We start from the raw sequence: 17,069 nt of genomic DNA on the forward strand, positions 1-17,069 counted from the left end.
CTCCTCTAGCATTACAAAATACTGGTTTATGTGCCTAAGGCTCACATGAACTACTCATCTTCCCTTTTTGTTGTAGGTTAGGACAATCTCTTTTTAGGTTCTCCCCTCCACAATGCGAACAAGAAAACAATTTCCTTTCCTTTTTATCCTTGCAAGGCATATTTTTTCCCTTTATGGATTAAATTTATCAACATCTCGGGAGGTTGAAGCATGTTGCAACATCTCTTGTATGAGTGGCAAGTTCTATGTGAACATGGTGTTTAGCCTTGCCTATTCCTTTTGCTTCCTGATAAGTCTTCTATTCTCTACATTGTAGCTCTTTAATTGGGCCTTCAAGCTCCTGAAGGTATCTACTCTCTCAAGGGAGTTTTTCCTCTCTTATTCATGATGGATACCACTATCCATGCTTTTTATTCTTGTTGCAGTTGCGTCTTCTTATGTGATTTCGCGCGCACACACACACACACTATTGTTAGTTATAACAATATAAACAATGTAGTTGTTAACCTACCATGCTAGTGTGAAGCATGTTAATTGTAGTTGTTCATACTTAGAAAATTTCATGTTAGTCACATGTTCCAAGAATGAGGGATACATATTAGCATATTTGTAACGTTATCATCACAATATTAGAAACCATCCTTTTTAGCAAGAATAGCATCCATGACAACTGTAAGCTTAAAATTCAATTAGAAATAAATATAACAAATCAACATCTTTTATCTATAATTTCACAATTATAATTTTATCATGGATAGGCATACAACACAATTTGCAATCAACACATATCCCTCAATCACAATGCTACTATCAACACCCACTTTCACAAATAAGCAATCACCAAAAAGCAATACACTCTATAACAAGGTTACAAAAAATGTATTCCCCAAAGGTATATTATCATTGATCCCATCCAATCCAAGAAATGAAGTTGAATGCCCCAACATTACCTTGTAAAAACTTTTAACATATTATCATAGAACCTTATAGTCCCAACTTTGTCTCCATAGGTCTACTGTCAAGCCTTCTACTTTGATACCACTCTGTAACACTACCTCCCACCCCATTGGACTATTCGTTGGTAGTCGAAGGTGTTATTTTCATTTAACTTGACGTCCATAGTCTCATCATGGAAATGAGTTCATAATATTATTCTTTACTTTACTCTATTCAAACTTAGAATAAATACTACCATTGCATTCAACTCATTGATCGCTTTTCGATGATATGAATTTTATTAAAATATGACTCGTGGATTCAAAGTTATGTCCATTTAAATTTTGGCCCATTAATTATTTCAATTCAAGTAGGTACTTTCATGTGGAACCCATGTGGTGCCCACATGGAATCCTTGCCCCAACTTGGGTGGTTCATGTCACCTTGCTACGCCAACATATCTTTATTGTGCTCACCTAGAACCTACCCCATTAAGAATTAGTAGCGAAAATAAAATTATAAAGAAAAATCAGGAGTCTAGGCTTGCAGAGAAAATGTGCTTTCCAACCACCCTGAACCCCCTACCCTCTCAAACTAGCTCAAATCCCAAACTAGTTCAGTCCTGCACCCATATCTAGGCCCCAAACTACTCCCACACTTCGTGCACTTTGGCCCTCTGGACCTCCGGTCCTTTGGTCCTCCAGGCTAGCTTGACCCCAAGCCCACATCTAGGCTTTAGGCTTATCAATTAGGTGTTGCACTCTGAAGCCCCCAAACCTATAAACCTATAGTCCCATCCACTATGAAAATCACTTTTTCTCTTTATAAACTATCTTTGGGTATTTTTTAAAGTTCTGCACCTATGTGATTTTTTAAATTATCCACCCTGCTTCAACATTATATTCATATACTTTATTCAAATCCTTGGACCATACTGAACTAGCCTAATTTCGAGTCTAGAAGCCTCCATGTTATCATTATTTGATGAAATATATTATATGAATGGGCATCCGATTGAGTCTATATCATTCAGGTTCAACTTAAATATGCAGTAAAGCCTGCCAATCATCCAGAAGGCCCAAACTCATAAACCTTTTTGGTTTGTTCCAAAAATAACACTCACAAGCCCACTTTATTTTAGAACCTTACAGGGGTTGGAACACGTTCCTAAGAGCCTATCCTTACCCCACACGTTCCTAAACATAATTTCTCATTTTAGAAGAAAACAAGATAAAAATCAACAATGAAACACCATTAAACGAATACACACATGAGGACATAAATTCAGGCTCATGCACAACCATTAGCACAACCATCTCTTGGAAATAACATGTTGTAACTTAGTAACAACCACACCAAACCTTACTATTTTTTCCCTGTGTAACGTTCCATTCCATCAGTAAGTAAAGCGTTGACCAACAAAGCAAGCAAAGTCCATGAAATCCATAAAAAACATATTTAACACATTGAAGCAACCTTCCTCCAACTTTAGAGGTTGTATTCTACTTATAACATGTTGACCATGGGTTTCACATGCACCACAACAACATAAATAAATACCTCAATGGTCTACCAATTCATGCAATTACATTGAATATACAAACGTTATAGGGATTTCCATATCCCTCATATCATAAGAACAAATATATGAACATCTCATCTTAGACATACAAGAATACATCATCTTGATCAAAAATCACTATTACACCTTAGGAAACAACACACAACCATGCACATAGCCATGTAACCTAAGAATACAATAGCCTATAGATCATAGTCCCTAACATGTCCATGAGTGCATATAAGCATAACACCCACTATGATTCACATAGAGACCTTTGCAACAATCCTAGACTAAATATATCCCATATACACACACATAGTATATGAACTGTACCAGTAAAGAAATCACATGCAACCAAGGTTACAACAGTAAGTTTCAAAAAACTTCAAGATACAAAGCTACCACGTCAAGTACTTAGGGCATCCAAGCATTCCATAAACATCCCGCATCAAAAAATTAGCTGCCACTCATGCTCTTGTAGACAAAAGCTAACTAAGGAGTATAAGAAAATAAAAGTAGCCTTGGTTGTTGTAGACCACCAAGAATGCAACCATAACATCTCCTCCAAGGATACCTAAGGTGAACTCACTTGTATTAGTTAGTACATATCTACCATAATCACACTAGATAACTAAATCATCCATAGTCATGTAATAAAACTAGTGTTCTTGCTTGAATGTATCGGTGATATTCATTGATCTTTCGTGTTACAAGCATATATAAGAACAATCATTTATCTTATTTACACCATGATGCTAGAAACTAGAGGGAGGACTTCGACTCTCCTCCTAATAGTAGGCTAATCTGCTCTACAATCTTTCTTGTAGACAACCCACCTCAAGCTAGATTTAGAGCTTGAGTAAAGAAGAGCTCAAGGGAATGTGTTACATCCAGTCAATAAACTATTAAGGAGTATATGGACCTCACATTGATTCCACCTACAACCCCAACAAGACTTTTCCAACCATTGTGTATCATTCTCCTCAATAAAAATGCATTATTCCTTTTAAAAATCAATCTTATTTCTCTATTTGGCTACACAAATCATGGTTACTCAATCATTCATCCTGTGCCTTCTTTCTCCTTAAGCCTCTTGTCTACTCATTTCCCCTTATTTTCTTTGATGTCTCTATCTCTAATCTGATGTCTCATTACGACAATTTGTTTGTGCACTTCTTCTATCAACATGTTCTTCTACTTTTCCCTCTTCACTTATTTAACATGTTGACCACACCAACATCTTCCCAGATAATAGGAATGCCTTCATCCATGTGCGTAGGTCCCATAAAAACATTAAAAATTCTTGTACATGGTGTGTCTTGTATTTCTGTAGAAGCCCACACTCTTTTTTAATTATGTGTACCAACTTTCTTTTTCTTCTGCAAGAAGCTAAATGGATTCTTAACTACATTTATGATTGTAGTATATTCCCAAGCACATCGACCAATAACTTCCCCACTCAATCTCTCAATCTATGTCCTCTCCTTAGCCAATATTTGTGTTACATTTTCACATTATTTACATGAATCTAATTCATAATACAATTAGAAGAGAGATTAATGAAAGAGGATATTGCATGAATATTGAATATTATTATTGTTGGACAGTTGGGATTGTTTGAATGGTTGGTGGCAGTTGTTATGTTGGAATTGATGTCAACCAGAATAGAATTGAGGTTAGAGGCAACAAATGTTGGCACTGATGAACATGTTGTTTAGGGGGAGTCCCATGGTTGTTGCAACATTTTGTAGAGAATAATCATAGTAGCAGATTTAGTGGAGAAGCCATAAAAATATGACTATCCTAATTGGGCAGTCTCAAAATTTGGAGGATATTATGTCTCAATAGATCAACTCAATTTCTCATGAAATTGGCATAGTTGGAAAGCACTTGGAAAGATATTTCCAATGGTATGTGGAAGTCTACAAATGACCCTCTTGATCAAAATTTATGGTCAGTCAAATTAAGGATCTTAAAGCCTTAAGTAGTAGTGCTTGGAACCCCAGAAGGCCTGAAATCCTAGAGGTTTATTTAAAAAGGTTATAGGATTGCCTTGAGCTAGGGTTGAGGGAAACTTGGAAGCCCAGAAGGCCCAGAAGCCCGAAGGATTATTTAAAAAGGTTACATGATTTCATTGAGCTGGGATAACGAGAATCCTAGAAGCCCAAATGGATCGAAAGCCCTTAAGGAATACAGAATTCATTTTAAAAATATTGTTATGGGCATGCGGGCATCCATGATTTGACTCTACAATAGTAGATTTGTATATGTGAGTGGGGCTGACATGCAAAGGCGAGTGTGGTGTACAAGGTTCATACAGGTGGTCTAGGTCGGAAGCCTATAAGGAATAGGAAGAAAAAGGATGAAGCATTGAGATTTTATGACATGTAATAGAGATGGGTGACGAAAGTCTTGGCCAACATTCGAAAGTTTGTCAAAAATAAAAACGTGCACGCAAGACTTGGTCCTGTAGGGGTTTCACATGTTTCAGTGACCAAGGGCCTTCAAACTATGAATAAAGAAAAACATTGGGGGAAATAATTTAAAAGTGGTTGGGCCGAATGAAAACAAGAGGGCACCAATACCAACTGTGCATAGTCTGTAGTGCACCTGAGTGCACCCTAGTGGGCCAGTTCCTAAGAGACCAAAAGCTCTTAAGTCTTGTGAAATGGAATTTAAATAAAAACTACGGGAACTAGGGCATTGGGGACCCATCTCAGCAACGTTATATTTTGTGATATGAATGAGTAAACAACTTTTTCACCTTTGTGCCATATTTTTGCAATGTGTCATAGTCATGGATGAGTCGACAACTTCATGATTCAATATACAAAGGATGAATCGGTTGGAAACTAAATTAAATATGCACAAAGAGGTTGGTGTTGATGAGCCTCATCAATGGTTAATTATATGGGCCTCAATTCATCTCCTAGCTTTGTCAAACCAACTATTCTCATAACTTATTGCATACATTTGATTATATTTTGTTTATGAGATGAGTTAGAGTTGGATATTTTGCTTTGTGGTCTAATGTGCATTTAATGTAGGATTAAAGGATAAAAGCAAGGAATTTTGCAAAATACCATGGTCAAAACTCCAATGGGACAAGGGAGAGGGATTATAGGAGGTAAATCCTCCTCATTTACTACCACTCTATTTGAATATTCCTCCATCAACTCGGAGTACAAACAACCAAATCATGAGGAGTAGAAGGCAAATGAGAAAGTGAAAGACAAAGCACCAGTTTATCTTGAGTTTGGGAGCCGAGCCTCCCTAGTTTTAAGGAAGTCATTGGAGACTCCAGATGTATAAGTAGAGAGGCATAGGACCTTAGTAGGATTTGGATTTTTAATTGTAAAACTCTACTCTATTTTTGAGCTGCACGACTTGTGACAATTTTTGATGTAATCCATTATTTTGGTAATAAGAATGAGTTTTGTGTTGGGCCAACACTAAGTTAACTCAGAGGGATGAGGCTCTTAGGTTAGGGCCCAACCCTAGCAGCCAAGATTCCTCTTTATTGTACATGTATGCTAGTGTAGATTCATAGTTTAATTGTTCATTTTCTTAGTAGATGCATTTCCATTACAATAGTGTAGATTAGATAGGTTTTCTAATAGTTTTCTTCCATTTGTGCCTTCTTTCAAGTAACAGGTTAGCAAGGAGGAAAAGGATCACCATAACGTTTTCAGTAGGTCTCTTGGCCTCACTTCCTCCCTCTGGGACCATGAATTGAGGAAGGGACCCTTCAGCAGCCCCGAAAACATAGATTTCTAGTTCTTGCATGAGCTTTGGAGTTTGTTGTCTTTGGTTCATGTCGCAAGGAAGATTTCATTGTCATCTTTTTCCATCTCCATTTCTGCAATAATATCTCACTTTGCTTTCATTCTCTTCAGAAAATTTCTTCATGCATAATATAGGCAATTGATTCATGCTTTTCTAGTTTATGAAAATGTATCTTGTTGCATAGTTCTTGGAAGACACACATGTTTTAAGAAAAGTAGGTACTTTAGGAGAAGACCCATACTTCACCACCACCAGCCACCTTCCACTTCATCCACCTTAGCCATCTCTTGTTCCACCATCACCCTCACTAGTTTTTTTGTCATTTTTCATTGAAATTCCCCTAGTTACATTGAGAGAATCTAGCCATCTCTTATCTTGGATATTGACTCCTGAGTTCCTAGATTGTCTAACACCCCATTCAACAAATCATACACCTTTTTCATGCTTCCCAACGCCCCACAATTAGCTCTCGGATGTATCTTGTAGATTTCCTGTAATTCCTACAGGATCATCCTGTAGGTTTCAAGTACATCCTATAAGTTTTCCTGAAACGGCCTATTTTGAGGCTGAATTGATGGAAAACCTCTAGGAAGTCACACAAAGCCTCCTAGGACCCTTCCACACCATCCAACCACTCCGAAAATATTCTAGCCATCCTCCATCACCTTTCATTCAACTATCACATCCACAAGAACAATTAATTTTCATACTTGATTTTGCCTAAAAAACAAAAAAAGTGAAAACAGATTTAGTTTAGTTTTTTTTCTTACACATTAGTATGGTTTGATGCTCTTTACTTCTGTAGCTTAGATAGTAGCATTTGTTTAGTGTTGATTTAGAAATTCTACTTAGCATAGCTGTTTAAATAGTTGATTAAGATATGGCGTGATTTAACATTACATGTTGTTTTCTTCATTACTGCAGTAGAGTATCTCTCTTAGAGTAGATTTTCTCTTCTTCCATCAAAGAAACAAGCTTCTTCTGACTCTATAGAAGTATGGCTTGAAATCCCTGGGGTCTCTTGCCAAATGAACAATGAGGACATGTAGGACCTTCACTTTTACTTGTGCATATAGCACTGTCACTTCCAAGTTTATATGAACCCCGGGTTGATAAGTAAAGTTGGTAGCCCAGGTGTTGCAACATCCTTGTTACAACATTGGCGCTCATCACTTTTGGCATCGTTGTTGGGGAGGTGTCTGAGTAGAATGTGATTACCACTTTCTTTTCTTCTATTTCTTGTCTTCAATATTCTATCATTAGTTTATTTATGCAAAAGTAATCTAGTTGCTTCCTTTCTTTCATTGTCCATTATTTTCTTTCCTTTCTATTTTGCAAGTAGGATTTCATTTTAGAAAGTAGCTTTCTGATTTTCATTCAATCAACAATTTCATTTCTCCAAGTACTTTCCAGTTTAAAAATAAATAAAAAAATAGAAAACCAACAAAAAAACATTTCCTTTCATGCCTTGTAGGAATAGGGTCAACCTATGGAAATTTTTGCCAAATACCCCCACTGCATCCAACAGCCAACCTTCTCTCTTCTTCAGTGGCTGTGAATTGGAGGAACCTTTGGGTGAGAAACCTGACATATTTGAAGAACTTACAGGGGAAGAAGAAGAAGAGGAACCCATACTTACTGAACCAATGGATGAAAACTGAAATGACAGAGGAAATAGAGAGAGAGTTGAGCATGCCTTCCCCATCAGGGAAACCAGCGGGGACACTAAGATGAAAATTATAAGCCCCTCTGCCCTACCTCATTTCCATGGCCTTACCACAGATGACCCCGACACTTTCCTATTTGTTTGTTTTTTGTTATATGTCGAACCTATGACTATAAAAATGATGAGAAGAAGTTAAAATTATTTGCATCTACCCTCAAGAATGCAGAATTGTGTTGGTTCATGGGCTTACCTGTAAATAGCATCACAACTTTGGCTCAGATGCACCAAGCCTTTAACAACAAATATCGGGACTACTGTAGGTCAAATGATACTAAAGAAGAAATTTTTAAAATGACCATAGGCTAGGATGAATCCTTAGAAGACTATGAAGAAATATTCCAACTCAGTTACAAAAGGGTGAGGTGCACACTTACCGCTAAGTCACTAAAGTTGGTCTTGCTCAGGGGAGTAAGAGAAGATCTTCTGGATACCTTACATTTGCTAGCAGGAGATATATTCCAATTACCCTATGAGGATATCAAGGTTGTCTTTAGAAACCATTCTAGGGTAGCCAAGAAAAAGTGTAGGGGTAGTCAACCTATGGCCAGTACATCATCTTCCAACTCATCCATCAAGGGAAAAATTGGAAATATGCTGGAAGATTTCAAAGGTGAGATGCTGCAAACCCTTGCCTTGCAAATGGACACCATGAACATTAAAAGGAAGTAAGAGAAAGCAGAGAGAACCGTGGCCATCTTTTGTCCTGGATGCACCAAGAGTCATCCTAGGAACGAAAGTCCATTCAAATGTATTGAAATTTGCTCGATCTGTGAAGAAAACCACTCCATAGATAAGTACCCTTCTTTACTTGGACTCAAAGATGTATATCAAGGCGCTAAAGGGGTCACTGAGAAACTTTGCTACATTAACCAAAGGAGACCTCCTAGGCCTACACGATACCAGTAGGGCATGCAAGGGTCATCCCATGCATATTACAACCCCAACCAAACCACATCTATACCTTCTTGGGGAACCCCTGCTCATCCTTCTTGGTCTACACCCCCTCCTTGGTCCTATGCATCTTAGTATCATTCCCAGCCAGCCAGCTAGTCATTTCAACCATATGCTCTGCCACAACCTCATTGGAATACACCACTCCAGGGGTGGAGGCCCCAATGCAAGAATGCCCCAGCTCTATTTCCTCCACCACCTACCCAACCACAACTCTTTGTTATCGGGAAAACTAGTGTCCATTCAGAGCTGGTAGTCCCACTAAGATGGGTAGCTATCTTAGAAACAAACAAACTAAAGTTACTTGTGTTTTCCTTTATGAGAGATAGATGAGAGAGAAGCAGAGATTACCAACCTCAGTCTTTCACTTGGCTCCTTGCTTGTTTCCTCCCTCCTTTGACAGAGCTTCGCCAGTCCTTCCTTACTTGTCCCACTTCAAAGAACACCTGTAGAGTCAAATCAGCATAATACCATCAAAGCATAGAGATCTATAACCATAAGCAATATAGGATCAGATGTATATTAACCATGTAAATGCATATATCCATACAAGATTCAGAGATATACAAGAATATGGAGGAAAACTCAAGTAGCTTTATTGATAGAAGTAGTAGAAGAGAGGATTACAACACATTGGTCTGACCCAGTGCCATCCTACCAACATGAAAGCCCTCTTCACCTCATGAAAATCTTAGATCACCCAACAAAACAATGTTGCACAAAGAAACCAACAACACTTCCTTATAAAATACAAAATTCCAGCCTTCTGGATCTCTGGGATGAGGGATCCATATATAGATGTTTGCAGGTGGGTGAGTTAGCTTCTGGGATTTTGATTAGTGTCATCTCTCTGATAGTTCTTGGTTCCACTTGGAGATTTCATGATCTCTTACTCATCCATGGGCGAATTCAGCGAGGCAAGTGTCAAATGAGCATCTTCTAGAAGATTCTCTGGGTTTCCACCTAGAAAATGACTTCTGCCATTTGTCTGCTCTCACTCATTGCACCCTACAGAAGGGATTTCCAGTATGCATTGCACTTTTTGCATGTGGTAGGTGAGATGCATCACACTGTTAGCACTGAGCAGTCTGTATGGTCCAGTTTTGATCAGTTCTAAGTAGTTTTTCATGGAGAACTTCCGGGAGATGTAATCAGCGAACCTTGCTCATTTAGGGTATGAAACAACACTTTTAGGGACTTAAAAGCCCTTGGTTTTATGGACATATGTGATTGGGGTTGCAGTGCCCAAATATGTCTATAACAGTTGCCCCCTAAAGCATGAGGTCATAAATCTTTTTGATGTCGGGTGAAATGCTTTATCATGAGGATCCAAGGTTTTTCGAACTGGAAGGTGACCTATAATAAGATACAATACAATACATTATCTTCATAATATTTTCATGATCTAGCTGAGGCAGGAATTCCCATGCTCAACTTTATAAATTCATTTTCATGTACATAGGACAAATAACCGTCTGTGTGGCAGACTGATGATTCTAGTAGAGTCATCATCCTTTGGCTTGGATGATTATCTATGCAGCAATGATGTACATTTGATGTCTTTATTTTCCTGAATATATCACAGCCTAGATGGATGAAACTAGATCCGGTGTCTTCAAAACTAGTTCAATCTTCGCCTGAAGTACAAGTCGGTCCATGTGAAAAGATGTTCTGATGTCGAACATGGAAAGACATCACCTGATTACTAGCCAATGATGTAAATTGTTAAGAGGCACGAGAGGAGGAATCATTGGTGATGATGATGACCCTCAAGATACTACAGTACAATTCACGTGGTGTGAATACATGAGTCAATGTCAGACACCACGCAAAATCTTTCGGTCGAAGGTCATCGATGTAAACCTATCGCCGGAAGTGAGAAATTTGCCATTGAGGTATGCAAGCTTCAAAGTACTGAAAGGGTTGTTCCTAAGTCGAATTCTTGGATAATGAGCTAATGTTGACAAGAAGTGACTCGTCGTAGGAGGGCCTTAAAATCCCACATCTATGACACGAAAGGGAGCAAATGATTTTGTGGAGGTGAAAATGATCTGATGATACAAGGTTCAGGGTGGAAGTCATGAAAGAATGAATCGTGAAAGTATTGCAGCAGATGAGATGTAAGCTAGGTTGGTGAATTCTCTGAGCGACTTCTCTTGAACATATCGGCAACACTGAAATGGATTGGTAGTGTTAACTCCAAAAATGGATGGTACGGGGGACCAATGGTGATATGACCAGTGAACAGAATAACCCAACTCGACTCAATCATGGTGACAGAGTGAAAGTCTCATGTTCAAGAGCGACCTACTACCAATAAATTTTCGTCAAGTTTTCTTCCCAATTTTTCCCCAGTCATTGGTGACCAGTACCTCTTTATTTTTTTCAATCTTGAGGAGGATAACATATGCGTGTTCTATAATTTTCCCTTCGAGCAAACCCATCGCTATGTTTTAACGAGCCTAGCGATAGTGAAACTCGCTCTTGTCTGCATGGACAAGTTTGTCGCTATTATTTTAATGGGTTTAACGACAAAGATAACTTGGTCCTTTTCAATTTTAGACAGTTTAAAAAGAGATGGAAAGGAAACTCCAGTAATCCTTTCTCGTAATATAATCCCTTAAGTCCGAAAAAGTATAAAACAATGCAAAAGGGATGATTTCTCGATAGTTTTAAAGAGCTGAACACGACAAATGCTTGATATTTTTGTGTACTAATCCCTCAGGTCCAAAAAGACTTAAAATCTAGAGGAGGGATGGCACTTCTAATCACTTTAACGAGCCGGAGAGGCCAATTGCTCAACAATATTTTCATGTTTTACGAGTCAGATGAAAAGATCTTAAAGGACACTCGTTTTTTGAGGAACGAGTGATGTTTTCGGATAGCAGCTGGTTCCAGATAAAGCTTGGAACTTTTCAATCATGATGTTATAGACATTTTTGTGCCTAATAGCATGGAGCATGAAATGTCAATAATCTGAGGGATCCAAAGTCCCTAAACATGTTGTTCTTACCCTTAGAGGAACAAGGTCAGCAAACCACAGCACTACAAATCAGTTCTCCACTGAAAAACACTCAAAAACAGGTCAGTTTTGGATCAAAGCAGCTGCTCCACTAGGCATCTGCGCTGCATAGCAGGTACAACAAAGGCTACCTGCGTTGCATAGCAGGTAGGACAAAGGCTACCTGCGCTGAGCATACTTGGACATGTGGAGGAATCTTTTCTCAATGTGCCAGTGCCCAGGAAGCTTCTAAATTGACACTTGGATCAAAAGATTCGCCTAATGATGAGTTGAGAGGTTCTAAAGCTCCAAGTGGAAGGCAGAAACTCTGAGTGAAGGACTGAAGAACAACTGGAGTTGAAGAGGACAACAAGTCACACCCCAAGCTGACTTATCTTCACTCCAAAACTCTATATAAGGATCTCATCCCATGAGATCTGGAGGCCGGAATTTTGTGCAGAGAATTGCTGTTGGTTTACAGTTGAGAGTATTGGGTGATTGCTTGAGGGAGGTGAAGAAGAGATTTCTCTCCGTCGGGAAGGTGATGCTGGATTGGACCTCTCATGGTTGTATCACCGCCTGAGCCTTACTTCCATATATTAATAAAGCATTTGAGGTTTCTTCTATTCGCATGTGTTTCAATAGTGTATTGTCTTACTTGCATCTTTGATTTATGCTAATCCTTGAATCATTTATGAATGCATGCTTCTTGTAGTTTCCTTTTCTTGTCTTATTTGCAGGATCTCGTGTAGCTGGGCCCGTGAAAAGACTTGGAGCTGGGAGCAAGCGGCAATCAAAGGAGATTGGATCGACCATTTGCGCAAGACATCGGTAAGTGGATCTCTTCCTTTTATCTCTTGCATGTCATAAAGAAGAAACTTTAGATAGCTTTGCTTTCAGCTGTTGCTAAGGAACTGTCACCCTTAGAGTGGGATAGGGTCATTCCGTGTTGGATACTTTTCCCCACAACAGACTGGCGACTCCACTGGGGATCGTGTCTTGTTGGTAGCTTGTGTATTCTTGCTATTTATCTCTTGAACAAAGGGAGTACCGAATCGAACTGCATTCGAATCCTTCGAATGCAAAGTAGAGGGCAGCTACTCTAGCCCAGTGCTGGGCATGTTCATGATTTAAAGAGCTGATCCACAAGGACTCTTTTTTGCTCTTTGTGATAGTGTTCATCTTCCTCAATCATCCTCTAGTGTATACTTGTCTGATAGCTTCTGATTTGGCCAAAAACCGCTCATTTTTTAGCAAACTGTGACCCGGAATCTGAGAGAGACGTAAGTTGTCTCATCAGTGCAGCTGCAACAAAGGCTACCTGCACTGCAACGTAGGTCCCGAAGGGGCTACCTGCGCTGCATCTCAGATTGACAGTGCAGCACCTGCGCTGATCCAGTTTTGCCTTGTGCAATTTGGATTCTCCACTGTCTGTTGCCCAGTTTTCAGTATTGTTTTTGCAGCCTGTTGTCAACCTGTGTACCCAGCTGAAACTACCTTTCTTTGCCCTCATTCCGCCTTAGTTGTATGATGAAACTGTGATTGTTCTTATTGTATTTCTTGCTTTCATTCACAGTTTCCCATAGCGAAAGTGAACTAGTCTTGCTGTGACCTCTTGGATCTAGACCTGTGAGAAAGTGTCGTTGTGATTCTAAGAGCTAGTTTATTGATGTTCATAGCTGCTTGAGCATTTGCTTTCGTTATATGGTTCGAATTTCAGTATTTCTTGTGTTTGAAACGAGTGAATCTTAAGGTGTTCTTTTGATTATTGGACAAATACTTGTTTTTCTTTCGCTTGAAATTGAATTCGAAATCGTACAACAGCTTTCTTTTTGTCATACACCAAACATTAAGAGAGAAGAAAAGAAATACTTGCATTGTGCATGTGCATTTTGACAGTTTGCATGTCGATTTAGGAAAAGTGCATCAGTGAGTGCTCTATGATCTGTTTGAAAAGATGATGTCTTTCTTTTCCTTCAGTAGTTAAGGTTTTCATAAGTTGAAAGAATTGAAAAAGCTTGCTTATCATTCTTAGACTGCATATAGGAGTTGTCTCATACATCACGTGGTGATCCATAAAGGCAAACTGCTAAGCAAGATCAACCTAAAAAGAACTGAATTTATCTAAAAACGCTTTGAAACATAACGACACACATTAGAGGTTTAGGTAGAGACGTGAACCAGCGTCATTAAACGTAGTGACTATCGATCTCTACGAAGGTGGGTGATTCCTCCTGAGGGACGAGAGCGCTAATACGGATTTGTGCCCCCGCGTACCGTCACGTATATTGGGGGACCCCTATAGGAACAAAGCCTTTATCCATAGGAAGCCGTGTCGGCCGCCCTACTGATCGCGATGCAGTGAACACAGCATTCACGAAGATCGACCACTTGTACCGTAAAATGTATTCTGTGGTTTCGCGAAAGGTTTGGCACACCCTTGCCTAGAACTCCAGAGTAGTTTCTTTTGGCCTTTTTCAAACTCTATAACTGAAAAAGTCCATCCGAGCATTTGTCACTTCGGGCTCGTTAATACATCGAAGGAGACTAGAGTCATCTTTATCTTTTTCTCGACTCTTAAAACATGAAAAAGCAAGCTGTGTCTTAAAAAGCGTCTAAAATTAATTCAATTCAAAAACACATTTACCCTGTGCATTGTTGGTTGATCAAGTAATCCGCAATCGTGGAAGAAAGTCAATCGATCAACCGTCGTTCGCGGAGGAATACGAGACAAACGTCTTTGTCCCCGGAATCGAAAACAACCCGGGCAAAGCGACCTCGTTCAACTGGTTCCAAATCTCCTGTCAAAGTTGGAACAAGTGTTCCGACGACATCAGAGGTTCCGGTTACTCCAAACATTTCTGGAAACCCTGCCCCTATTGAAGAGGTTCAATAGCCCCAGAAGGACAGTAACACTGATCCTAGTCTGAGAGCAAATACTTGTGTTACTGAATCAGTTCCATCAGTGATTGGTTCAGAGAGTCTTGCTCCTCAAACAACTGTCGTTGTCGAAACAACCCCTTCTTCGGCACCAGAAATATTCTACGGACCTGACAGTCTTCCTCTTCCACCTGGTCTGATCGCAATAGAAGAAATTGTAGAAAATTCGCAAGCAACTACTCCAACACATTTTGGAGCAGGGATCACTCTACTTCCTACTGCATCAGAAGCTAGCCTATCACCCAGAGAAGTTCCTGAAGAATCACTAGGCAATCTACTGGATAGACTAAAAATGTCTGAACAACCGTCGACATCTAGGACTGTGCCAAATGACACAGCGACAGCAGAACTCCCTGCTGTCATTCCGACAATGTTCGTCGGCATACCATCTGTCCCTAACTCTCAACAGCTGGAGAGAGTCCCTTCGGGGGCCATGGCGACAGAATGGTCTGTTCCTGTTTGTTCTCCCGGGATAATGCCCGGTAACTCCTATGTTGGAACTCAAATTGATCCTTTCGGGAATCAACTTGGGCAATCCGGTCCTCGAGGTATGATAAATCCTCTCGGTCCCGGACCACCGCCGTATGGGGGGCAATATGCTTTCTCATTACCTCCTCCGGGAGGTTACCCATACGGAAGTTCACAACCATACCCAAGTTATACTGGAATAACTACCAGTGGTTGGATACCTATGCTACCCCAGCAACCAAGAGTTGTATATTCCATGCAACAACAGATGCCTGTGACGAACATCCCGACGACACCAGCTATTGTGACTGTGTCGCAAGTTCAAACAATACCTGTTGCATGTCAACCTCAGTTTTCTCAGGTTGTAATGCAACAACCCTTTGACCCTGCAACTCAACCACAATCGCCAACCGGCGGGGCGACACAAGCACAAACGGGTACCCTTACCCCTAATCTTGGCCCAGTGGTAAGCATAGCACAACAACCAATGGCGTCACAACCATGGTTAGTGCAGTATCAACAACCGCAGTTCCAGCAAGTGTACCAAGGTATCGAGCAGCAGATTTTTGCGAACAATGGACAACCATACTTACAGTACGGTCAAAACCAACCACTATATAGTGGAGTGGTCCATCAACCGTATCAATCATATCAGCATCAATTACATTATGCTGGTATGAAAAGGCCAACTGCTCAGGCAATTCCGTCATACCCTGGGTACGCTTCACCTAACTTGAGTCAGCAGCTGCCATTCGTGGCAACTCTAGAGTTACCCGATCTACATCGGTTGACAAACGATCCTATCGCCTACGCCCCTTGGTGGCCCATGATTCCTCACAAACTTCCATCAGACATTCCTAAATTCAATGGAAATCCAGGTGAAGACCCGTCGAATCACGTCATGACCTTTCATCTGTGGTGTTCGTCGAACACTCTGAACGATGATTCGATAAGACTTCGCCTCTTCCAGAGGACGTTGACAGGTCCGGCAGCTAAATGGTATATAGAATTGCCGAGAGCCTCTTTCGACAATTTCAGCTCCTTAGCCACGACTTTCTTAACCCATTTTCAATTACCAATTAGGCATGCAACAGGAACCGAAATACTGACCAACTTCAAACAAACGACAGCTACTCACATATCAGATCATATACATGAGTGGCGTCGCCGTCGTAGGATGGTAAAAACATACGTTCCTGATCAGCTATTAGTTGAATGGTTTATAAAGTCATTACTCGCGGCTATAACGGAAGATGTGGCCAAGGGGGGAGTCGTAACAGAGGAGAAAGTCATCGCTCGTGCTCAATATTTAGACTTAGTATATACTCAGTCTGGCACGCTCTACGACAAAATACCTGATGCCCCCAGACCTGAATTTTCAATCCCTCCCCCTCCTAAATCAAATATTGACTCTCATGCCGGAGATGGCATGATTGGCACTGCAAGCGCGAAGTCGAGAAAGGCTTCACCTCAGAAATCCCGTAAGACTTCAGATCGAAATGCCCATGAAGAAATTCTTGCTTCGGAAGTAAATGCCATATCTGCGGATAAAGGCAAAGAAACCATTCAACCAGGAAGCAAGAAGAAACAAAACAAAGGGAAGAAGAAGAAACAGGATGATCCGTCACCTGAGAAAACTTCTTCGAACTCTCCTGAGAAAGGGAAAAAGAAATGGCCATGTCAGATATGTGACGAAG

Source organism: Pinus tabuliformis, chromosome 3_1 (genome assembly GCF_031772625.1).
Source record: "Pinus tabuliformis cultivar Carrire ecotype Pingquan chromosome 3_1, CPIR1, whole genome shotgun sequence".
In the NCBI taxonomy this organism is placed as follows: Eukaryota; Viridiplantae; Streptophyta; class Pinopsida; order Pinales; family Pinaceae; genus Pinus; species Pinus tabuliformis.